Source organism: Tamandua tetradactyla, chromosome 18, assembly GCF_023851605.1.
Source record: "Tamandua tetradactyla isolate mTamTet1 chromosome 18, mTamTet1.pri, whole genome shotgun sequence".
NCBI lineage: Eukaryota > Metazoa > Chordata > Mammalia > Pilosa > Myrmecophagidae > Tamandua > Tamandua tetradactyla.
In genome coordinates, this window is record NC_135344.1 from 44250310 (window position 1) to 44276719 (window position 26410).

The 26410-nt window shown below is 36.2% G+C and overlaps 1 long non-coding RNA gene across 1 annotated transcript; it reads left to right on the forward strand.

Annotated features, from left to right (window-relative positions):
• Nucleotides 1-1207: 1207 nt before the first annotated feature.
• On the forward strand, nucleotides 1208-24145 carry LOC143662634 (uncharacterized). Its single transcript, XR_013165498.1, has 4 exons — nucleotides 1208-1399; nucleotides 1621-1787; nucleotides 22275-22345; nucleotides 23558-24145. It is a non-coding gene; the product is annotated as an uncharacterized LOC143662634 (long non-coding RNA).
• Nucleotides 24146-26410: the final 2265 nt, after the last annotated feature.

The following is a 26410-nucleotide window of genomic DNA, read 5'->3' on the forward strand; positions in this document are numbered from 1 at the left end:
ACCAGTTAAGCACATTGGCCAGGTGTAATTTGCCACCCTCAGAGTATAGTTCAAGTCTCCCCTGTTTCTTTTCTATCCCCAAAGCATCAAGTGGGACCCCTGATTCCTGGTCTGTCATTCAAGACCCTTTATTAGTATGTATATCTTTCTGATAAACAAGTTTGCTGAGTGATCTCAGCAAATCACTTCCACAATCTTACACTTTTCCATCCTGCTGTCTTTCTGGAAAGAAATTACTATTACAGGTCAAAAAAGAGAACACTAATCCAAGAAAACAATGTTATAAGAGAACATTCCAGTTTATCTATGAAATCCAGGCCTCATTCATTTCTCTCATTTTTAAAACATATCTCTGGCTTGTCTATTTGGAAATTATTATAAATTTTTTTCTATACTAACGATTACTGTTTCACACATCTGGTAAGTTTTATAGGTGGGTATTTGAGCCCTCCCAAATAGTAAGTTCACGAATTAATACCATTTAATTCCTTAGCTGTATAATTCAAATAAAAAAGTACATACAAAAACAAAATTTCCAAGTGCTTGTTTATTTCCAGGTCTGCTTTAGTATATATACCATTTTCACCCAGTTGATGGGAGGATGGGGGATAGCAGAAAGAGAGAATTTATGTATGTGTGTATATTTGTGTGTATGTGTGTGTGTATAACATACACACACATGCCCCTGCCTGAACAATGTGATATAAATACAAATAAACTGATTGAATGGCAAGAGGAGTCCTTGAATGAATTAAAACATAAGGTCCTACTTTTGAAACAACTGTTTGTAATTCAAATAATGCTATTCTAACCAAAATACATGTAAAGAATCCAAATTTTAATTCTATAACCTTTATAATCTGGCCCTAAAGAGGACATAAAAACAAAATGGAAATACATCTTCAAATTCCCATAGGCTACAAAAAAATTATTCACTAAGGATAACAGAAGAAAACTGTCATTCAAGTACAGCCCACAAAATATTAAGCAGTCAAGTAGACCAGGCAAATGAAAAACAGGTAGCATTCAAAACCAGTTCTTATTTGTATTTAAAGGGCAACTGGGCTGAAGGTAAGATCTCTGGCTCAAAGATGAAGAATTTCAAGTCTCAGAAATATTCTATTTGGAATTTTAAAAAGGGAAGAAAATGTTAACAAAAATGTTAACAAAAAGAGATTCTGGAATCTTTTGGGGCCCTAAACAGAAAGACTCTAAATCTCCATTGTGCTCTGCACTAGTGTGGATTTTGATTCTACATAACCAGAGCATTGAATCCATCACCTACTAGAAGGCAAGGGACACCTGGCAAAAGGGACTAGTCTGTATGAAAAGGAGAGAGAACAAGATTATCAGGGCAGAGGGTAACAGGAATCTCAGAGGGATATCAGCTGTGATGCAGGTGAACTGATTAATCCTGAACACAGCATCATATCCTTTTTTAAATTTTTCTTTCCTACCAAAGAAAAGTATCCAAGAGATGGGAGGCATACTCCAGAAGTCCTCACAATACTAGCTAAGATGAGCTGTACAAGAGTTATAAGGAAATTTCACAACTAAGTAGGCAAATAAATTTTCTTATGAGTTTCAGAAAAAACTAAACTACTACATCCTTTCCCTTAGTGACTTGGAGGATCTGTCAATGCCATTTACTTGATAATTATATAAGGAAAATGTAAATGTATAAGATTCCCACATCAAGAGAAAACCTACCTACATACATTGCCCAAATGAGCACTTATTTGGGATTTCTCCTGGTCCAGGCAAAGTGAAGAGACAAAAGAGTAGAGGTAAGGAACAACTCTTGACTTTGCATTATTTATTATACAGCTACTAATGAAGTGCTAAAATGGTAAAAATGCAGCTACTAACACCATGCAGAAAGGGTGAGTGCCCACATGAACATTCCCTCAGGAAACGAGGAGAAAGAAATCATAAGCTATGAGGGTTCCAGGGGAGGCTTAATAAAGAAAAAGGAAGGAAGTTGGGGGACTTTCAGTCGATCATAGGGTGATATCAGATGCTCCAGGATGCCATTCCCCCTCAGAATCTTTGAATAACTAGCTAAAACTGTCAGATCCATCATCCTCAGGTCCACAGAAAACAGATAAAGAGTTGCAATAATTGGGTAAGTGCCAAATAAAGAAAATGCAACTTTAAAATTGGTAGAAGCTTATGGTGCCTTTGATGATACCTCCCCCATCTCATCAACGGGGTGGTGTGGAGCCAGCCTTTGTTCCCACGGTGAGTCCCTGTCCCTGTTCCCAGGGGCTGAGTAACCCCTACATGCAAGCTATAGTGCCTGTCAAAGATGACACCCACAATTAGGCAAGTCATATCTCCATGGAGATAATCAAAAGCTTCTACATCCAATACTGAATCAGGATTCAAAGAAACTGTTGCTCCCACACGATTGGATCAGGATGAAACCATGGCTTTCTAGGGTACATACTACTTTCAAACCAGCAATAATAAAATAAAATACTTTATTTCAGCAACCTGGAGGCCTGCTGATCACAGGCCTGCTGATCACAGAGGACACATTCAATGATGTGCTCAGAGTAGCTGCTAGTCTGCAGTAGGCTGATGAGTAATGTTGAGACTATAAAGTCTAAGTATTTTTTAAAGTATGGTTCTATAAGTAAGTTGGATGACAATAGAGAGAAATAGTAAGTCCAGGGAGAAGAAATTATTTTTTTTCTTAAGCGAGATAGTTGGAAGATGTTAATATGCTGAAAGAAGGAAATGAGAAGAGGTAGGTAAAGGACTCAAGGAAAAATTGCTATGCTTAAAAATAATCAAATCAGGAGAAAATTTAGAAAGGTTATCTGATAAACTGGAGGTTAGGGTATTCTAGGCAGAGACACACAAAACAGTGCTGTACACATGGACTTTCTTAGCCAATGGAGGCTTCACTGTTGAGCCAAATCCTGGTCTCCTCTGCCAAGTGATGCTCTGGATGGAGCAGTCCTCTGATCCTGGCTTGCAGCACCTACATAGTACCCCCTAACTCACAGGTTTCTACACCTGGGTGCCTGTGATACAGCCAATGCTTGGAAGGGGTTCTAGGGTATAAAAGCTAAAACACATAGCTCATGGCATACACAAGGTGAAATCAGTATATGGGCATGTTCACAGTTTTCTATTTCTATTTTCTCTATATCCTGCAATGGATGCTAAGTTTAATAATTTGACTACTTATGTAGAATTATTTGAGGGGTCCCTAGAAGCATTTCTTTGTCCCAACATATCTCCTTCACCCATTAAAGTGCCAGGTGACAGTCTCCTCTTAATTCAAATAATTTGGGGGATGCTTAACATATTAAGGAATAGAAGCTGCTAACTCCTTTATGAGAACTTTTCCATTTGTGCTTTTCTTACTTTTGTTTTTTTTAATTCTGGCCCAAATAATTGGACAGCATAATGGTTGAGGTATAAATTACCAAAATAACAGTTTGCATTTCTATTATCTCTAGTTTATGAAGTCTTTGCTTCAGAACAGATACTGTGTAGGCAAAGGGCATAACTTTTTATCCTGGCAGTTGTGGTTCCTTTATTCAAGTCTTATTTTCACAGCCCCATCAGTCCCAGGTGCCATCCATCTTCAGCCAGAAAGATTGCTTTATTACTGCATTCATCAATTTGTACTCTGGGCCAGGGTTAGAAATGACTTGGAAAGACAAAACTGTTACGTTAGTAATTGAATATGAAAGTCTTATTAGGATCCACTTTCTCTAATCTGATATGAAAGTCGCTAATGCGATATGACTTTAACACTGTATAAGCAACAATAAACTCTGATATGATATGAATATTAACACAATGCAATGGGATACTGCTAATATGTTAATGTATTGAGATACTGCTAACAAGATACGGGGATCTGGATTGAAAAAATTAATATTACCTTGCCATAATTCTAGACAGTTATGCAGTCAGCGTGTTCCAAGATAGCCTTTGTCTAGCTTTTAGGAATAAAAATATTTTGAAAAAATTAACATTACCTTGCCATAATTCTAGACAGTTATGCAGTCAGCATGTGCTAAGATAGCCCTTGTCTAGCTTTCAGGAATAAAAATATTTGCTTTGAAGTCACAGACTAAACTAAAGTCCTTATTACTGATGCTCGGATGAAGAAACGTTTGTGAATAAGGTAAACAATTCTGTTCCAAAACAACAGGGGCAGCAATTGTGTACCTTATTTTTTTGCGTCTATTGATTGAATTATATAAATTTAATGAAATGTAAGTTAGACAACAGTTCAGACAGCGATATACACTTCCCTATATTCTGAGAGGAAAGACAAGGACAAGTGACTAGATCCATGCTGTGAGAACACCTGTGCCACACAAAACAGGCAGATGTTATTCGTTCAAATGTTTCCATTGTGTTGTCCACTTTCTTTTTCAAACTTTTTATTCTTTACAATTCTGAGACCATATTTCTTAAACCACTCCCACTCCAGAAAACACTCAGGGGCAATTTAGTGAACATGTCATCATAACTGGAATATATGAATGACTTTCATTTTGCTCTAAGTTTTGATGGCATTGCTATTAACATGCCTAACAGCCATAAAAATTGCATGTAAGACCTTGCCAATGCAGAACTGTATATAAACTTCAAAATTTATGGTAGCCAAGGCTAGTTATCCCCATTTTTAAATTAGTTTATTTACCTAGACAATTTTTAACAATAAAATAGAGCCATACTTTCATAGAAACAGACTCAGTGGAAGGTTGGGAGTGAGATGAATTAGTACATAATAAGTACAAAACTTTAAAAACAAATGTTATTTAATAGGTGATGAATAACAGGAAGGGGGTGGGTTCTAAGCTCAAAGGTGTGAGAGAGCAGATAAAAAACAAGTGGGTCTTCTTGTTGGTAGTGACTTTTATCATTGGCACAAGATAGAAGTTAAATTAACGTATAATTTTGTAAACTCTTGTGCAAATCTAAGTGCTTACTCAATGCCTTCCTAAGAAATATGGGCCCCTGACTTACCACATGGTAACAAGTGATTCTCTTTCAGACATGTATCATCTATTAGATATAGGTCATGAATATAAAACAAAAGATTTCCACATTTTATTAGCAATGGAAATAAGAGGGCATTCATGAAAGGGACATAATTGCTAAACCTTTTTTCAATGGAGAAAAAAAAGGACTGATGACTTTAAGGGAACTGAATTGGTTGATTATTTTATTCACTATTCTGTGTCATTATCAATTCCAGAGTGGCTGGAACTGATTAATAGGTATGGCAAATTCTACCATGTCAAATCTTATCATATTATTTTACCAAAAAAAGGTTAAAAAAATAAAAATAAAATCTAAGTCTCTAATTGAATCTGGACTAGAGAATTTCTTTCCCTCAAAAGTTAAAAAGGTTTATAAAATTAAAAAAAAAAAAAGGAAACGTTCTCCAACAGACAATGGAAAAAATTCTTGCTAATACCTTCAAAGCCAGTTGGCTAAATAGCACAAAAGATTTTGAGGTGTCGTAAAACCTACAAAAGCTTACTGCATCCTAGGGGAATATTAATAAAACAAAAGAACAAAAAAACAAACAAACAAAAACTCCAACTTCTAATATATTTGCTTAAATCTAACACAAATAGAGGGAACATCAATATATGTTCTCTTTTTAGTTTTAGCCAATTTTGATGCACCTGTGGTGCTATTTATTATGATTTTCACTGCATTTCTCTGCTTACTAACAGATTTGAGCACTGTTTTATGTGTTAATTCACCATTTTGGTATTTTATTTTATGAAGTAACTATTCAAATATTTTTGCCATTTTTTCTATTAAATGTTCATCCTTATTGCAATAGCTTTTGGAATTTTTTTAATATATTTTGGTTATAAGACTTTTGACAGTTACATGTTTCCAATGTCTTCTACAATGAAATTTGATTTTTACCCATTTATTAATGTCTTTGGTGAACAGATGTTTTTAAAGTCACATTTATATAATTCTAATAATATATATATCTTTATATTAGTGCTTTTTGTACCCCTTTATACTTTTTTCATTACCTTAAGATTACAAAGTTATTTTTCTATATCATCTCCTAAAAATTTTGTTAATTCATCTTTAACACTTGGATATTTTACCCACCTGGAATTGATTGTTTTTTTTTGAGTTAGGTAGTAGACAAGCCCCACCAAATTGCTCTTTTCCAGGATTCTCTCAGAGCTTCTGGGCACTTTTCATTTCCATATATGTTTTAGAGCCAGATTGTCAAGTTCTCAATAAGATATGTTAGATTTTTATTTAGATTTCCTTGAATGTAAACACTAAGTTGGGGAGAATTTGATATCTCTACAACATTAAGATTGCTAGTCTAAGAAGATGGTTGATCTTTGAATTTATTTAAAGCTTGTTAAATTTCTTTCAGTACTGTTTTATACTTTACTAGGTAGAGGCCTTGCATATCTTTCATTAGATTTATTCCTAGATATTTACTATTTATTAATGTTATTGAAACTGTTATGTTTATTTCTAACAATTATCTAAATATCTTTTTCTGGGAATGCTTAAATTCAATTATGTTTTGTATATTAGCTTTGTATCCAACAACCTTCTAAACTTAATTTAAAATTCTAATAGATTTTCTCTTTTCTTTTACTGCTATACCCACCTTTCAGATTAGGACATGCAGTAAATATTTAATTCTTCCAGCATATATATATTTTTGTATTCAAGCAAATTAGTTCTTTTTTATTGATCCTATTTCTATAGAGGAAATATAATAATTGATTAGTTCCAGGATATTTTTTATTAAAACAGGATATCACTGTTTTCCTTGGCTTGTAAATACTTTCCTTTGTGCAAGTATCTTATCTTTATTTATGAATTGTAGATAGTCTTGTATGAGTCTTCATTTTATAACTGAAATAATCTATTCAGTCATCTGACGCATCTTTAGATCTGGCTACCTTATTGGGAAAATGGCCCCGAGGTCCTATTTGCCTTGTTTTCTGCACTGTTTCCAAGGAGAGTCAGAAAGACAAAGAACAGAACAAATGTAGCTATAAAGATTTAGGTGCCCTTTAATTTCCCACAAAGCATCTCTAGACCTGGAGAACTGCTCTGTCTTCAATCCAAGATCATGAACCATGAACTGCCTCCTTGAAGTAATCACCCTACTTGTCGCTCACTCCACCTAGACAGTGAGCAGGAGCCAACGCATGTTAACAGTCTCATTCTGGACCCCAACTGAACATACTGCTTGCTGCTCTTGTCCCTGTCTTAAGCCAGGCTCCACCCCTCAAGACATGGCACACTGTGTGACTTCTACAGAGGTTCTTTCTCCATCCTGCCCTGAGCTGTGGCTTCCTCTTTGGTCTGTCGTTTCTGCTTTCCTCCTTTCAGGGATCCCACTTAATTTTCCTCCCTAGAGATTACTACCCCATTTTTAATGTTTTGCAGATTTATTATTCTTTCGAAAATGTTTTCTACTATTACCATGAATATAGTAAACCTGGTCCACCATCTTGAAATGAAAGTACTTTCCAGACAAGAATGATGTCAAGAGGTGAAATTTAAAAATGATGCTTTCGAGTAGACCAGAATGACTAGGAAAAATAGCCTGATGCAGACGTCTAAGGTAAGAGATACCAAAAAGCAAGGGCACATATGTGGAACCAAAGCACCATAGGAATGCTGAGAGGAAAAGGAGAATGGAGAAGGTGGGGTTTTTACACTAGAATTGTTTTGTTTTGTCTTGTTTCTTTCTGACCAAACTCCTGTCTTATTTCTGAACGTGGAAAATATGATAATGTGGCAACATGACAGTGTCTCTGAGGGTTTTTGTTGTTGTTGTTGTTGTTTTTGATATGTTACACAGTTTCCATGTCATTTGTAGACCAAGTCCCAAATGGAGAATACTAACATTGGTAGAACTGCGTTAGACATTAAAATAAGACTCTCTTAAAATCAGCACTACTTTGAGCTATAGTTCAAAAGCCTGAACAACCTAGTGTAAAGTAAGGTGGCCATTGTCAAAATATTCACTGGCACATCTTTTCCATTTGCCATGACTACAGTCTCCCTGGAGCTTTTGGGCACTAAAGTTTCATTTGCCTAGTATAGAGTAAACCAGTGTGTTTTCACTGCATATAAGGCACTGACCTAGGAAGTGTTGATATAATAGACAAACTTTGGTTCCCTTATTCCAGAAACTGGCAGCTTTGTAGAAGAGCTAAAATAGTTCTATAAATTAAAATACAGAATAAAGGAGACAATTTTGATTACAAATAGGAAAGAGAGCATGCAATTATAGTTTGGAATAGGGAGTTAATATCTAAGGCATCACCATTTTAGAAACAGAACATTTAAATAATAATTTGTTCCTATCCTATCAAAATAGAAGATATGAGAAGAAATATCTTAAATAAAGGCAAACTAGTAGGAAAGCACTGGATGTGTTTGAGGTGCAGTAGTTTTGTTTACCTAAACAGAATATTCTTTAAGAAGCCCTAGTTTAGGTCCATTTCATGGAGATCCTAGAATGTCAGGCTTACTATTCCTAGTTCAAATCCTATCTGTCTTCAAGTCTAGATTTTGGGATCTTTTTCCTGAGGACAGGGAATCTGTGAAGTAAACATTGAGATATGTGCCTCCCCCACAAGCTGCATGGAAACTGACCATGGCCAAGGACCTAAGATGAGTGCCAAACAACATATCAAGTCCACTCAATAGATGGCTGGCTTTCTCACTCTTACTCCTTTAGGGAAAGGTAAGTGAGAAAGTAGAGGCAGAAGCAGTCTTCCCAGTTTCTGATGAGGTAGAAGTTGCCAATGTGGGGTTTGCTATAAGAATGAAGTAAAAGGAGGAAAATGATGATCTCCTCAGCAATGAGGTCCAGGTCTGCAGTACATACAAGAACTTTAGTGGTGAGAGCAAAACAGAGCAGGGTAGAAATTAAAAAAAAAAATTTAGATCATGTTCATAAGCATGTGCATAAATTAAAAATGATACAGTTGAAGGGCTAAGCCAGAGATTCAAAAGGGAATTTAATGAGGTCAGATCCCTGTCTCTATAGTGCACAAAATCTCTTGGTTTTTGTAATGGTCCAAGTTCTCACACCCTTCCCAGCCAGTCCTACTCATCTGTCTCAACAGGCAGTTTGTAAAATCTCTGAACATACCTAGGGTTCATCCTCTTTCATGGCCACCCTCCCTTTGCAGGAAATTCTCTCCCACACATAGTCCTCTCACATGCTTCTGTGAAACTGTTCCAAGGACACATTCTTATCTCTTGGCAACAAAATTAAATTCACCAGAAACCATGATTTACAATGTAAAACGACTCAATTCTGAAGTGGAATAGTTTCTCCCAACATATATTTGTCTTTAAAAGCAATTTTAAAAGTAAACTCAATGAATCATATGTGTCTTTTAGAATTCTCTTCTTAAAGAAAAAAGACAGTGAAGTCAAATTTTTTGCTTTTAATCTTAATAAAATGGCAAACAATCACATTCACAGGAGCTTGGATCTAAAGCAGGAGAAAACTTAGCTTTCTTCTCTTAAGGTTCTAATTTAACTCCCTTGATAGCAGATGAGAAAATTGAGATTCAGGAAAGAGCAGGATTTTTGCCTATTTTTTTATTTTCCCATGTCCACGTTTTATAAAATAAAATGTTTGGGGTGTGCAATAGTGGCTCAGTGGCAGAATTCTCTCTTGCTATGCCGGAGACCCGGGTTCGATTCCCAGAGCCTGCCCATGCCAAAAAAGAAAAATGTTTTTCCTTTGCTTACTGGAGAGGGGTAAGAAGGCACAAATATTGGGTCAAGTGACTAAGAAACATTCTTAAATGGGTCTGATGGTCGTTTCCTTGAGGCTGATAAATCTACCATAACTAGCATCATTCTCTAGAGATGCAAGCTGTGTTATGCAAGATGTATTTCAATTGCATACAGCTTTATAGAACACTTTCCTTTTGCTTAGCATGCAAATAAAATAAGATGTTGTCAAATGTCAAATATTTATGGTCTCATAAGAACCATGAGAAATTGCAGTAGAGAAAGCCCTGAAATTAGTAGTCATGCTCAAAAAGTGATCTCTAATCAGAATAATTTATTTTTTCAACTAAATTAAGAGCTTTATATATCTCCTCTTCCCCAAACTGTGTGAATAGATGCTTTTATTATCTCCAATTTACAGATGAGGAAACTAAGGTCCAAAGGATGAGGAAATGTGCAAAGTCACGGATCTAGTATGCGGTGGAGCTGGAATTTGAAGTCAGATGCTTAGATGGAGACCATACGCAGAGACTATATTTTAGACCCAGTAGCATTCAGCCTCCCAAAAAAGGTGTTAGACACTTACATGGGAAATATGACTTAAGGACCATTTGATGCTGAGAACACAAGAATTCCAAAGCTGGGCCCCGATTCCAACAGGAGCCTCACCAAATGCAAATAATGATGTAAGAAGATAGCGGAGGGAGAGGTGAAACCCAAGAGAAGTTCTCTTCAGTGGAATCCCTGTCACAGCTTTCACTCATCAGTCACAGTCATGGAAAAGCTTATCTATAGAGCAGGATGCCACCAGTTCAATTAGCCCAGTGCTTACTCTTCAATATTTTCAGTCTGATAATAGGTAACTCATGTAAGCTAAGGCCACTGCAATTAGGAGAAGTATACTGACTGCACCAGGAGAGGGCTGGTCATCAGAGTCACGGCCACAACAGGACCTAGAGGGGTGAAGTGTTGTCTATTGCCCAAAGGGTCAAATGATTTAATCATAATTAAGAATTCACTGGTAAGCCAGGAGAAATTTGTTTAAGCTCTTCCTCTGCAATGTGCAAATACTTATGGTTACCATGCTGAATTTTATAAGATTAAATGAGATACAATTCTTGAAAGCACCCAATGCATTGTCTGCCTGAGACTGTATCCAGAGCTCTTTAAGTTCTTACTGTCAGAGTGTTTGTTTTACCCAAGCTCACATTCCACTTCTTGGACCTATGTAAAGGGCAAAGAGATTCACGGTCAGAGGATAATACAGGGATGAGCCTGAGTGCTAGTTCGGCTGGCAGCTCCTCCGCACATCTTAAGCAAGTCATTTGAAAAGAGGAACTGCAGGTTTTACACTTAGAGAAGCCAAGAAGAAAATAGCCGTGGAAGTGGAGGAGTCATTGTTACATGTGACCATATGAAAGGAAGATGAAAGACAAGATCACAGGAAATGCAGCAGGCAGTGGTTTGTTAAATATGAAAAGTAACTAATTTTAGTTAGAAACTTTCTTTGGCTGCAATTATGTTCGTCTGAAACTGGTTGTTGATTCAAAATCAAACGTCTGTAGTGTTAAAATTATTCATGATATGAAAAAAAAACATCCAAGTCTCCTGCCTATATACATATGTATAGAGGGATGTAGGCTGTTTGTATGCACAATAAAATGGTAATGGCTAAAGCTTTTCTTCTAGAGATCTCCCATAACCACCCACTGCTAACTTATTTTCTAATAACATGACGGATGAAAAAGTATCAGAGCTGAAATATCAGCACTTGCTCTGTCAGAGATACTGCTTTAGATAGCAGAGTGCGGGAAGGGACTGACTTAAAAAGGTTGGTGTCACAGACCCCTCTGTATAGGAACTTTTACTCTTTTCCAGAACATGCTTAAAAGCAAATGAGAGTCTGTAGATGGTAGAAGGTAGCAAAGGGTCTACAAGTGGAGTAGGAGTCTGTTGAAAAACAAATTAAGAGAGGGCGGTGCACTGGTGGCTCAGTGGCAGAATTCTCCCCTGCTGTGCCAGAGACCCAGGTTCGATTCCCAGAGCAAGCCCATGTTAAAAAATAAAAAAAAAAGTTAGAGAAAACACTAAGGGGGCATGGATTATAGATTCAAATATCAGAAGGGCTGTGCTATTTTCTCCAGAAAGTTTGATGAGAACCCAAAGGCAGAGGATAAAGTCAGATATTGATTCAGCAAAATAACTTTCTAACAAATGATTTAAGACTGAAGAGATGGTTGTTGCACGGTGAGCCCCCTGCTGCTTGTGATATTCAAATAGCTCCTGAATATGATCTGAATGAAGCTTGCCTCCAGCAGGAAACCTGCTTTCCAGGACTTTGCAGTGCAAGTGTGTGCAGAACCCCTGATGGTGTCCATGCTCCCTGGTCATTCTGAAAGCTAATCTCCATTTCAGGGACACCAAAAACAAAGGCAGTCATTGTTGAGCTCTGCCCAGTGGTACAAGTAAAAGAATGTGGGTTTTAAGGTATGAAGCAAGTATCTCCATCTTTTATTTTAATGAAATAAATACAAGCACAACTAAACATTACCCCATTCATTCCTTCTTCTCTGTTCGCCAAACGTAACCACTATTCTTGAGTTTATATCTCTCTCTATATATACATATTAATTACCTATATATGTAAATTCTGAACTTTATATATATAATGTAATATAGGTATAAAAGTAATATATATATATATATATATATATATATATATATATATATATATATCCTCATACACGCTTTATACTTTTTTCATATGTTCATTTTTATATAGTACTGTTCTGGGTGTTTAAAACTGTTTATAAATTTTCATCTTTTACTCAGCATTATGATTTTTAGATTTTTCCATGTTGATACAAATTGATAGAGATCATTTACTTACTGCTTCATTAGGAGAGTGTTAGATATTTATATGTTCACAGACTGAGCAAAATATCCTTGCATTTTTTCCCTCAGCATTACTTACCCAGCATCACAATGAAATTCATCATATGAGCCTCCTTGAACCCATTTTCAAACAAAGGTTTTCTGAGGGAAGACACCAAGAATTGGAATGTATGAATCAAAAAGTATAGGCAGCTTCGACTACTCTGGATTTTACCAAATTACTCTACAAAACAGTGGTATGAAATACATGGCAATTTGCAATTTACAAAAATATATATTCCTAATATTTTAACCAAGACATGTTTATCAGATTTATCTAATTTTGTCCATCTCGCAGTTATGAAATTATGCATTTTTTTATTGGAATTTTTCTTATTACTAGTGAAGTTGAGTTTTTCCCTTCCCTTGTGTTTGTGCTTATGTATCTTCTCTGAACTGATTGTTCAAATCCTTTCCTCATTTAAAAAAACAACTTTCTTAAGCATTTGGGAACATTTCTGGGTTCTACATACTAATTCCATATCAGTTCCTAGGAAAGACTGGGACAGTATTTTATTATATCGTCTTTAATAAAGACAAAAGTATCAATCTTTTTCTTTGGTATACTTGTTTAGATTTTATTTGAAATATCTCTATTCATTGTTATCATAAAGATGTTCTAAGTTTTCTCTTAGAACTTTTAGTATTTTCAGATTTTAATCCAGTTGAATCTTTAATCTTTCAATAAGGTAAATCAATTTTTAGAACCTATTTATTGAATTAAGTCTCATTTCCCATTCATTTGTAATGTCTCCTTTGCCACATAGTAAGTTCCCATATTATAGGTGGTTATGATTTTACATCCTCTATTCTGTTCTATTGTCTAATAATCTATTATATTGTTTTAATAACTCTGCTTTGGAAAGAATTTTTATGGGTTGTCTCCCCATTATTATTTTTCTTTTCAGCAATTTTTCTTGGTTATTCTTGGTCCTTTCCCTTATCAAATAAATTCTATGATCAACTTGTCTAATTCCATTAAAAAAATCTTTTGGAGTTTTTGAAATTGTGTGCTACCTATGGAGTAATTTATGGGGAAATCTCCATCTTTGTCATGCTAAAATTTCCCATTAATGAACCCAGTAGATCTTCCAGTGATTTTGGTCATATCTTAATTTCTTTGATAATTAAAAATATATATAGTCCTGTAAATTTCACACATACCTTGCTAGATTTACTGCTAGCTATTTAATAGATGCAAGTATAAATTATCTTTTTAGAAATTAAAGTATCTAATCATTACTGGTATATGGGAACACTGCCACAGTTTCTTATATTGATCATTATGGTTTCCGTAATTTTGCTGAATGTTATTAGTTATAATAGAATTTTTGTGGATTCTCTTTCCTTGGGTATTCTATGCCAACAACTATAGCACCTGTTGATAATGACAATTTTTTCTTCCTCAAGTTACTAATAACTTTGAATGTACTTAAAAGTCTCATTTGGTACCAGCCAGATATTACATCAGCTCAAAATATATAATTGCTTGGAATGGATCATCTTTACATTTACTAGCTTTATGTTGTTATTTTTGTTGTTGTTGTTGTGTGATGACCTATAAGTTCCTCAGAATTATATTAAAATTCTCTAATTTATAATTTTTAATGTATACCTTATAATTCTGTCAATTTTTTATTTATATAGTTTGGAGCTGTGTTGCTCAGCATTATAATGAATTCCTTACAACTTGAACATTTTAGAATTGTATAATAAGCTTTTTTAACCTACTGATGCTTCAATAAGATATTCTGGTTATTAATAAAGGTAGACCACATTTATGTTGCCTTGTATTTGCCAATATAGCTTTAACCAGCATTTTATTTTCAAATTTGTTCTTGGTTCTTTATGGTTTACATTTCACTTACATAAATAGCATGAAGAACAGTTTTCTTTGGGTTGTAGCCTGCAGGTCCTAGCTTTATTTTAGGAAATCACAATTTAGCCCAGGCCTAGGGCTGTGTCCTCTGTCCTATATGTAGACTATAGTCCCAGACCTGAGTTCTTACTGGCCCTCTCATTCCCATTACACACTCTTTGCTTCAGGAGTGTGAATATTTCTGTTTCTTTCTTGCAAATTATGTCATGTATGGAACATTTTTGTTTATACTTTAACATTTTCATATGCTTGTTGTAGTTGTAGAACATGAGCACTTTTCAGTCCACCATTTTGCTGGAAACAGACCCAATTCTGTTTTGAAATCATCTACAGCTTCCTAAATCATCCATGGCCTCCTAAATTATACTGAGCATCTGTGATCAGATGGACTGCCTGATCAGTCATTGGGCTAACAAAGAGCAACTAAAAGCCTGAAGCTATTTTATTTTTTATAACACTTCAATATTTTAAGGGGCTTTACTTCTGCATACTCTATTTGATACCGGGAAGCAAAGTAGGGCATTACCTTTTCCACGTGACAAGTGAAAATACAGAATCTGAGAGAGGGGAAGGGATAAGATTCAATCAAAGCCCAAGTCTCCGCATCCCTCAGCCACAGACCTCCTCTCTCCTCAGCACCGCTAGCATACTATGTCCCTTTGCATCTAGGATTGAGCTAAGATCTATCCTCCAATATTGCATGCCACAGTGCAAGAGTGGTTTGGACTGGGAAGCAGAGAAGAATATCACAGTTCAGTGGAACACCCTTCCAACTCACAAGTATCTCTTTTTCATTTTTTGCCTTTACAGTGCCCACAGTATAGCCTGGTACCTGAAGTTTAATATTTATTGAACTTTACTGAAGTAACTTTATGTCTAGCTAGTTGGAAGAGGGAAATAAAGGAGATATGGGCAGAGAATACTTAGTTAAACAGGGAAATTAGGGATAAAATTAAGTTTATACTTTTTTATTAACCCATAAAGCCCTACTAGTACATTAAAATCCCCATCAGTGTAAATTATATTATACACATAATTTAAGGAACCACATTATTACCCAAGTTTCTCTTACAAATCTGCTTTAAGACAGATAAATATAAAATGTCATGAAAGTTCAGAGAACAGAAATAGTAATGGTATACAAGTGAAAAGGAGGTTTCTATGACAGGCTATAAATGAATTATTCTCCTTTCTAAAGTAATAAGTCAATTTTGTTGACACCCAAATAATAAATGTGAAACCCAAGGATATATAGGCTATTAATGATGGCTTGCACAAAACCTGGGTCTTCTCTCTCCTAGTTCAGTACCTCTACTAAGAAATGTGTTAATATACTAGAAAAGGATAACATTTTAATTTTTAAACAGTTTCTCATTTAATTTAAAATGATTTGGTTTAGCAATTATATGTCCTATTTCTCAACCAAAGCAGAAAGATCACCTTAAAATGTCTTTGGCTACAGAACATGAATACATTCTCTTACATTTAAATTTTTATAATCACAATCTAACTGAATCAGATTAACAGCCAGTATCCACTGTCATCCTAAAGTGAAGAGAGTGGGATTTTTAGTCAATGGCAAGAATGTGACTGAAGGTTTTCCTGACTAGAGCCCATCTACTGCCAACTCTACATTCAATGATGTCATATTGGTAGCTTGAAGTCAGCCATGGTGGGAGCATTTACACCATGGAAATCAGCAAAACATGCAAATCAGAGTTAGTTTTTGTTGATTGGTTTTGTTTTTTAAGAGCTGATTGCTAATCCTTTTCCAGCACAGGACTGGGCTTTCCATTCCTTCAGCAGAAGTGAAGTCCAAGTCTGGTCACCGTTCAAGATCAGCAGATTACAGTCTGAAAATCTCCTGTTTTCTCACCCTTGTGCTGCTATGGATGGACTAAGCCACCAGCATAATCAAAAGTAGCAAACACACACCATCAGAGGTTTCCTCATACCCAGCTAGGGTGAAATGTAATTAGTAAAAAATGCTAGGCAAGAGCATTGTGTGACCAGAACTGTTCAATCAGAAAGTGCTGATTGAACATATATAAGCACAATCAAAGACTTTATTTAAATAGGGGTTACAGTCCTAATAAAACACAAAGGGAAGTAGGGGCATAGGCCTCCTCCACAGGTAATGAAAGAAAAAATTAAACTCATCCAATTACATCTGGGGAAAAATCCATTACCTATAACAGAGAGAGGACTGCCCCAGGAAAATTCAGATGCAAAACTAATAATGAAGGCACACTGTCCTTTCAACAGATTCTAAATGAGCTCTAATTTTCTTATATCCACCATTCCCAAACTATATAAATTTCAACTAAGCAGAAAAAAGTGACATGCTAGCACAATTGTTATTCCAAACAGGCCCAGCTGCTTGCTCACCTTAATTAGACCTAATCCCAAAAGGGAACCAATCTTTCCTTATTTTCTTCTATGAGCTCACCTGATTTCCCTCAACTTTTCTTTTCTAATAGATTTTGCTCTAACCTTTCAGCAACTGTCGTTTTAGATACTCTCCTAGGAACCACAATCACTCTGGTTTCTTGGCCAGACTTGAGTCCATGAGGCACAGAGAGGCAGGAAGTTGGGGTGCTGATCTCAGAGACAGGGGGTCTGTAGGAAAAAAAATCACCTTCCATTGAATACCTTGTCATTTCATGTGTTTGCATATGGGTATGCATGTTGGTATTCGGAGAATATTTTAGAACAACAGAGTCTAGAGTAGCACTAAAGATCATCATCCTGCCTGTCCTCTAGCAGATAGACTTTGAAAGGCCTTTAAAATAAAATAGTGAAAAATAAATATTAAAGAGTCAACCTTGTGAGCCACTAATTGTATACTCTGGATGGATCATACAGTGTGTGAATATCTCATACAGTGTGTGAATATCTCAATAAAAAAAGAGGGAAAAAAACAAAGACACAACCTTATCTGAAACCTGAAGTTTTAACTACAAGTTGAAACTCCTCTAAAATTCTATATACTGTGTGTCAATACTGCAGCTGTCAGTGATAGCCAGTTTTGTTCGGCACTAAACTCCATGAGAATTTAATATGTCTCCCAAACTGCTTTTATTTCTAATGTGATTGTTACAAATAGGAGGAGTTTGTAATGCTTAAGAATGATTTACCTTCAAATCATAGAAACAAAACCTCATTGCATATTGGACCTGGAAGAGACCCTAATATCCTCAAAGACAGTAATTTTACAAGGTCTCTAGAATATAAAACAATTCAGTAATTACTCATTGAAAAGAAGAGTGGGCCAGACAATATTTTGGTGCTATTAGTGGGACATGGAATATAAAATGGAGTCTTTCTCTCAAGACGATACAAATTTTGAAAGAAAGGGATAGATTAAATTTGTACATAAGAAACAATGCCCAAATTAGATAATGTGGTGCCTATTGTTTCATTATGTGGTAGAGTTACCGAAGTAGAAGAATTCAGGAAAAGAAGAAATACTGGCAGGCTGGAAAAAATTCTTGATAAAGAAGAAGAAGTTTAATTAAAATTTTGAAAGCTAAGTAATAGTTGGAAAACATTTGGAAAAACAGACAAGGAAGGCATTATAAGAAAAATCTGGAAGTATGTATAAGCATTTTGTTTCGGAACAGCCGAAGAACTAAGCAAAACTTTTTCTGACATAGTCTGCACGGATCTCTCAACTCAATGCTGATACTACTTATTGCTCATCTGATTTATATTCCTATATCGTCATTCAAATCTTGAATCTTTATTCAATATTTCATGCATATATATCATGTCTTCTCAAATAGCTGCAAACTCCTGAGGGCAAAAGCAGCATATAATATTCTTTATGGTCCCCACAAATGTATTATGCATTCCCCATATCCCTCAGTGCATTAAATAAGTGAAAATATAAATATAAGCTGCATTGATTAAAGGATGAACACAAGGAAATGAAAGAAAGAAGGGGAGAGAAAATACAGAGAAGGTATAGTACCAAGGAAAGGACTGCACTTGTTCAATGCTCCATAGAAGTGAGTTATATGAAACTGAGATGTTCACCCCAGAAAATGGAAAGGTTGCTTTCTTTCCCCTTCCTGAGTACCTTCACCTGCTGACATCAAACCGTTTGGTAAGAATTTTATTACCTGACAATCTTAGCTTCCTAGGGCTGCTGTAACAAAGTACCTCAATCTAGGTAGCTTAAAACAACAAAGATTGTCTCACAGTTCTGATGGCTAGAAGTCTTCAAGGTGAATCAGGGCCAGGCTCCATGTGAAACCTGTGGAGGAGAATCCTTCCTTGCCTCTTGTGGCTTCTGGTGTCTATTGGCATTCCTCAGCATTCCTTGGCCTGTGAATGCATTGCTCCATCTTCACATGGCATTCTTTCCTCTATTTGACATGTGTTCATATTCCCTCCTTTTATAAGTACATGAGTCATACTGGATTGTTACCTACCCTAATCCAGTTTGGCCTCATCTTAACTAATCACATCTTCAAAGACTATTTGCAATAAGGGCATATTTTAAGCTACTGGGATTTCAACATTTCTTTTTGAGGGACACAATTCAACCCGTAACACTGACATATCATGAATTTGGCTATATGGCATCTATTTTGAAAGAACAATGCAAGAAATTAGATCCAAATGTTTATGCACTCAGCAGAAAATATAAAGTAGAAAAATCAAACTGGCAGTAGGAACCCCCTTTTCCACAAACACCTTTAATGGAGAGCCTTATATTTGCTTCCTTTTTACCACATTCAAGGAAGGTCTTTATTAAGGAAAACAAACAAATTCAAAGACTAATCCAGCCAAAGCCAGATGTCTCTGAGACAGCTATTTTTTACAAATGCAAAGTCACATTTGGGTGAACACTTCTATTCCAATCCCATTAACAAAGATCCCCAAAAACACTACCAGGAGTACTTCATTTTCATATCTTTTATTTTTCATTTTCCTTCTCCTAGTGTCTCTTTTCTGAGTATGCAGTAATAACATGCTGTCAGTGTCACCTCTACAAAGGCAGAACTTCAGTTTGGGCAAGTGTAACTATTCCCAGAGTAAGTCGCCAGACAGGCATTCGCTCAAATTAGCTTTAAAAAAAAGTTGTCACATCTGTGTATGTGGGATGTCTTTGGAGTGAAGAAAGAGAGAAAGCAGTGAAATGTATTCTTTCAAAAATCTGCCAGTGCAAACTCCTACCTCCCATTCTCATATATTTGCTTCTTAAAAAAAGAGAGAGAGAAGGGGGGCAGTGTATGCTTATACGAGGGTGTGGAGAGGAGTTTAAAGAAGTAAAGGAGAAGGAGAGACAGAGATTGATATTTTCCTAAGATCCATAAAAAAAATGTGCTGGTATCTGACAAAACTAAATAACAAAGCACCCCACCCCACTGCTCAAAAGGCTTTGGAAGGCAGCTGCTCTCAAGAGTTACCCACCAGGAAGAAAGTGAGGTAGAGCAACAGTTGAGCTACTCATACATATTCATGACTTTTGCAACTGAGAGCTTGCTGATCTTAAACTAGCAAATGAACATCCGGGACAGATATATCTCTACTGTTTTCAGGATCATTACAAACCTTTAGTTACCTACCAATAATTCATTTCTTATTCTACATGCTCAAGAGAAAGAAGGCGGTGCAAAAATAAATGAACATGACTGATTTGTCAAGGACCATGGAAGTCTCCTCCCCAGCATTCTCCTGCCTACCAAATCAACAAATGTGCAAATTGCTGGTCATGTGTTCAGATGCAATGATGGACTGAAGAATAGACATGATTTGTGCACTTGAAATTCACATAGGCCAAACACACATAGAAGAGTAGGTTTAACAAAATAAGCCATAGCATAACCTCAGTTAGCAAACCCAGAAGGATGAGATTATAGTCATCTCTCAAAGAAGTTTTATCACATTCACTTTCTCCAATACGAGTGTTTAAAGATCTCCTACTATCAGGAGATTTCTTGGAAGGCTGATAGTCCTGTCTTGAGTGATTCAGAAAACATGCTTTTCCAAAATCTGTAGGAAGAACCATTCATTAAATAATCATTGAATGAGCCTCTCTTATGTGTAAGCCTCTGAAACCAGCCTTCTGGGGGGAACACGGTATACAGAATACAGTTTCTGTCCTCACCGAGCTGAGAGTCAAGAGAGTAATGAAAATGCCTTTTTGCTGGGCTGACATAGAAGTGTCTGAGAGGGGCCTTGGGAAAGTAGGTTGTCATTGACTCCTCCCACCCCTCACTACCCCAGAATAGCACAGTGCCTCTTACAGTACTAGAAGAGAACAACACAGTCCATCTTGTAAACCTCTCTTGATGAAGACATGAGTTCTACTGCTCTGCTTCACTATTTACTCACTACTTTCCCTAGACCCCTGACTTTTTCAGATCCCTTCATTTTTTTACTTTCATAGCACCCTGCATTTTCTCCTCATTAACCCAACCAAAATCAAGTGATCAGTAACCTAGTAATTTATTAAAATGCTCTGCTTACATGGAATGTAAATTCATTGAAGGTGCAGAATTTATCTTCTTCATTTTCTTGTCCCTAGCACTAAGCAGAGTGCTTTGAACCTTCTATTTGCTCAACAAATATTTACTATGAAAAATCTAAGAATAGTGTATATATACTAGCATATCAAAATTTTGTATGCCAGTGATTCTAAAATGGTCCATAAAATGTGCTCCCATCCATTTTTTTTGAGTCTTGATTACACACACACAAAAATAAACTCTCTTGACCTCTCGTCCAAAGTATTCTTAACTATTGCAAATTCTTAATGATGGGTTCCAAGTCACTAGAATGCAAATTTCTTCAATCAGGCTGTGACCACATGTTGCTGACTCTACTTTTACAGCTATATTTGTTCTTTTGAATTCCTTGGATATTATTCTTAGGAGGAAATGTAGCTGCTTCTATAAACCTCACCTTTACATATATAGAAATGAAGACCCAGAGAATATTAGGGTATTTATCAAAGGGAAAGGTTGGTAACTGGTTATTAACTACATGTGCTAGGCTGGCTAATGAGTAATTTGAAAAAGAAACATAAGCTTACAAGAGCCTCTGTGTATTAGATTTGCTAGGCTGCTATCACAAATGCCATACAATAAAGTAATGGTAAATGTTTGGCTCACAGTTTTGAAGCTAGGAGAAGTCCAAAGTCAAGACATCAGCAAGACGATGCTTTGTCCGCAGAGACCACAGTGTTCTGGCACCAGCTGCCGGACATCCATAGGTCCCTGACTTTCCCAGCCACATGGCAGTGCTCTGGCGTCATACATCTCACTTCTCTTCCAGTTCCCACTGATTTCCTGCACCTGGCTCCTCCCCGTGGCTTTCTCTCCAAAAAGCCTCCTTCCTGATTCAATTGACTGCACCTTAACTGGAAATAACATCTTCAAAATGTCCTATTTACAATGGATTCACAACCACCAGAATGAGATTAAGAGTAAGAACGCTTTTAGGTTCTTCTCCCCTGTAGTACATAATTCAGCCTACTACACAATATGTCTCTGAATTCTCACGCCCATGGTATAGATTTGGTCTTTCTTTCTTTCCTTTTTTTTTAATAGGTAAATGCAACCAGAAAATGGACAGAAACTTTGAGATGTCATCCCTGGTAGCTAGCTTATTCTTCTTCAAGTCTTCTGGTTTCCTCTCTTCCAAGTTTAACTTACAGTTTCTAGTTTATCTTGTCCATTTGTTTGTTTTCTCTCCAAAGTTTTACAAGATTACACAAAAGAGGAGCTCTTATGTTCATGCAACATCAAAAGACTGGAGTGATCACCTCAGGTAAGCTCTGCCTGACTACAGAGAAACACTAGTTCTTTGGATATCCTGATAGGCCAAGTCAATTAGAACATTCAATCCATTTGGTAATGAATAGATATTTATCAAAAGAAAATCTTTTTGAAACTTACAATTGATTGTTACTTTGTATTTATTTTTATTTTTAAATTTAGTTTAAAGTGATTGCTGTTTAGGTGCTTAGAAAAGTCCTTGCATTTCTGAGAATTCTTTGATTGATTTTAGGCTACATGTCTTATTTTTTAATGCAATGAATGAACTATATAGCTGTGGTACTTCTCTCTTAGCTTCAGCAGTGCATTTAGAACTTAATGAGACAAGATCATAGAATGCACTATATTTGATGTATTTAAACACCATAAAAACTGTTTGATCTGATTTTTGTACTCTTGTTACAGTGGCACTGATAATATTTTAACCAAAATTATGAAATCAGCAATCATATCATCAACAAATATTTCATAAATATGCATAATATACATGGTACCTAAATGCTCATTGCTTAAGCTGCAAAGAACTTGGAGCCAAATCTGCCAATCACTTTCACAAACATTAGAAGGCCATTTCATGTATGCTTTACTTTTCCTTTGCCCCAACTACCTTATTTATTTTATTTATTTCATCCTTCTCCATTTTTGCTAGCTGCCACAAATCTTTAGTGGAACAGGATGATGTCCACATAAATGTTCATTTATGGATACATTAAATTAGTGACTGAAGATTTCAGAATTTCCTGAGTCAACTCCACTTAAAAATATACTGCTCCATTTTTGTTTTCCTACAAACTATCAAAATATCCATGGTAGGTTATATGCATATATTTAAAACAGTAACTAAACAAATCAAGTCAGTGAGCATCATAATTGAAATTTATATTAGTTTCTAAAAAGCAAAAGCCCCCAAAAGATGAGACATTATGAGCCCGAAACAATGGGTTTTCTTGTAACAATGGGACCTTGCTAGGGCATATTATGTGCATCCATTGCATAGAGACTCGACATTGTGCTGGATTCAGGACCCCTTCATGAGAAATTTCAGATCCATCTGCTCTGCCAAGGGAAGGGGGTCAAAATGGTCTTACTATCTAGACAACAGCTAATTAAATGCTTATCTATATATACGTGGTTATCTTTTTCCCTTCCAATATATGCAATTCATTAAAAGTCTAACTCTGACTTAATGTTTATGTTCTTGGAGGAATTTTAAAGTAAACAAAATCATGAAAAAGAAAACACCAAAATACAATGAACACATCATCAGACACATGGCCTCCAGCTGGGCATCACCTGAGGGTCCCAGGCACACCTGAGAACCAAGCACATCCCACCACTAACAGGTCCTGCCGCTGGAGCGAGAGATGTCCCCCAGCGAGTGGGGAGTGCTCCCGCCGAGGCTGTTGGAAGACAGTAGCTGGGGCCTGCGGCCTGGGGGAGCCGAGCAGACATGCTTCCCAGGTCATCAAGATCTAGGATCAGTCCTCAGAATAAAACTCAGCCAGAAGGTCTCAATCCACGGGAGAACACCAACCAAACTACGGAACTCTTCTGAAGGCGACCCCAGCACCCATCTGCTTGGTCACCCTGTGGCACAGCTGGGCCCAGACCCACCTCAGCAGAGATGCAGGGATCTCCTGAAGGTGCAGGCAGCTGAGGCTTTTAGGAGATGCCAGCGCCACTTTCGACACCTTCCTGCAGTCATCCTCTGTGCACTTAGTAGCTCTTTCAAAGCATGAAAAACTTTTGTACCTAGCTATAGCCTGCACCAAGTGCGTCAAAAGATGCAGACCAAGGCTCTGCATTGGTTAGAATCCTAATTAATAGCTCTTTGAGGGCTATTTTCTTTTTTTTTTTTTTTGCCTCTTCTGTTATCTTCATTTCCTTTTTTTTTTTTCCTTTTAAGATGACAGCATTCTTAATAGATTTGAATAGCAATGTAAAAATAAAACTATATTCAAACTACATTTCCTGGTTTGCAGTTCCTAAAACATGACTATCGCCTCTATACATGAAATTCCAGGGCAGGCCATGGTGGCTCAGCAGGTATGAGTGCTTGCCTGCCATGCCCGAGGACCTGGGTTTGATTCCCGGTGCCTGCCCATGTAAAAAAAAAAATTCCGAATACAGAAGCATTTTTACACTGCATCTACTGTGGGGAATAGAACTTCTGTAGATGATTGAAATTAGGAAAGAGAGAGAGCGATACAGAGATGGGGAGACACACAGTATATTTGCCAGCCTTCTCACATCAACCTGCCAAAGGGGAAAGATGAAAGGTAATTTTCTTCTTAAAGGAAAATACGAAAGTGATACATCCAATGGGCAAGATATTCAAGTGGTCCAAGAAAACAAGTAAAACTCCATATTGTTCTTGAATTTCACTTGTATTGGGTTAGGTTGGGTTTATTTCTTGTTGTTTTTGTTTTAGTGGTGGTTGGGTTTATATTTTGCCGTTGCCTGCTTTAATTTTTTTGTTTTTGTTTTTCCAAATGTGTCATTCCACAGTGCCATTCTTAAGTCCACAACAAGCCAGGCTTTTTTTTCTTTTTTTAAGGTTCCAAGTATAGAGAAAGACTTCAGCAAGTCGTCCAAAAATTAAGGAAAATTTACCTGATAAGCTATCCATGAAAAGGGTAAAATGATATTAAATCAATTTCATAAACATGCATTTTTTTTCTTTCTGGGAGATATAGTATTTCAGTCAGCAAATAAAATGAAGATGGAAGAAACTGTATTTGTCCCTGCTTTTTGAAGAAGGAGGCCTGCAGCTTTTGATTTGTGTAAATTTCCAAATCTCAGTATTAAATGCAGCAGAAGCTAAGGCAGCAATATGCCCAGTGTACCCAAAACACATTAGAAATCCATAAAACCAGCACAGTGTCAATTTTGTTTAAAATATCACCCTTCAGCATCCAAAATATCAGCTGTATTTAGTAGCACAGAATAGGTTAAGATTTTTATTTCCCTATGACTCAATGCAACTTTTATATTTTGCTATGTTCTCACTTATCAAGTAAATTGTGTTAGCCATAGGGGGACATTTCTGAGAATCAAAGAGAAATGCATGTTTCATAATCATTACTGGAGAATGGGAGGAAGCATTATGAAGTTCAAGAGCCCAATCTTTTCTGAGAGTTCATAAAATAAGAGTTCTAATTCAAGTTCTCTAATAAACTGGATGCTGGGCTGACCTCGCACAAATCATTTCACTCCTGGGAGGCCTCAGTGTCCTTATCAAGAAAACATTGAAGGTAAATTAGTACTGCCTGGGAACTTTCAGTTCTAACTATCTATGATATAAATGCCTATTAAATGGTGAAGAAAAAAAATAAAGAAGAAAAGGAAAGAAATCCTCTGAGAAAGTTATATTTTCTTTTTTCTTCTCTCCTCAACCAAAAATGAATTCTAACAAACCCAACATTTTAAATTATCATTACATTATTTACAATATTTTGCCATAATTTTTTACTCGTATCATAAAATATACGTTTTAAGAGTTGCAGATTAACCTTATTTCATCATTTTTAGTTTGATGCATTAATAATTACAGTACATACTGATGCAACTAATTAAATAAAAGCAAACTCATATAAAGTTTCATTATTATTACAATGGATTTGTAACAGAGAAAATACTGCCATATCTATTATTATGTTGACAAATGAAGTTAAAATATTTCTTATTTTTTGTTACATTCTTACAGATGATTTCTCATTTCTAGGGAGGAAGCCCACACTCTTTCTTGGTTTTCTGCATGGAGAAAAAATTTTAATTAATACATTTAGTGCATTCTTTGTTTCTGTTCTGATTGAATGTTTAATTGAGAAAGAATAATTTACAGCACCTAATTGCCTTTTCCAAGATCAATTATACCAAATTAATACTGGAAATAGACTCAACACTCACTACAGAATCCCCCAGACTGGGTCACTTGATTCAAACAGTGCCTGGAACACTTAGCAGAGGGGTAGGCTTACGGGCAAGAGTGAAGAATGACAACCTTCCTGCCTGGAGCCTGATGAGCAATGTCTGAAGCATATTAGCTAATGAAATC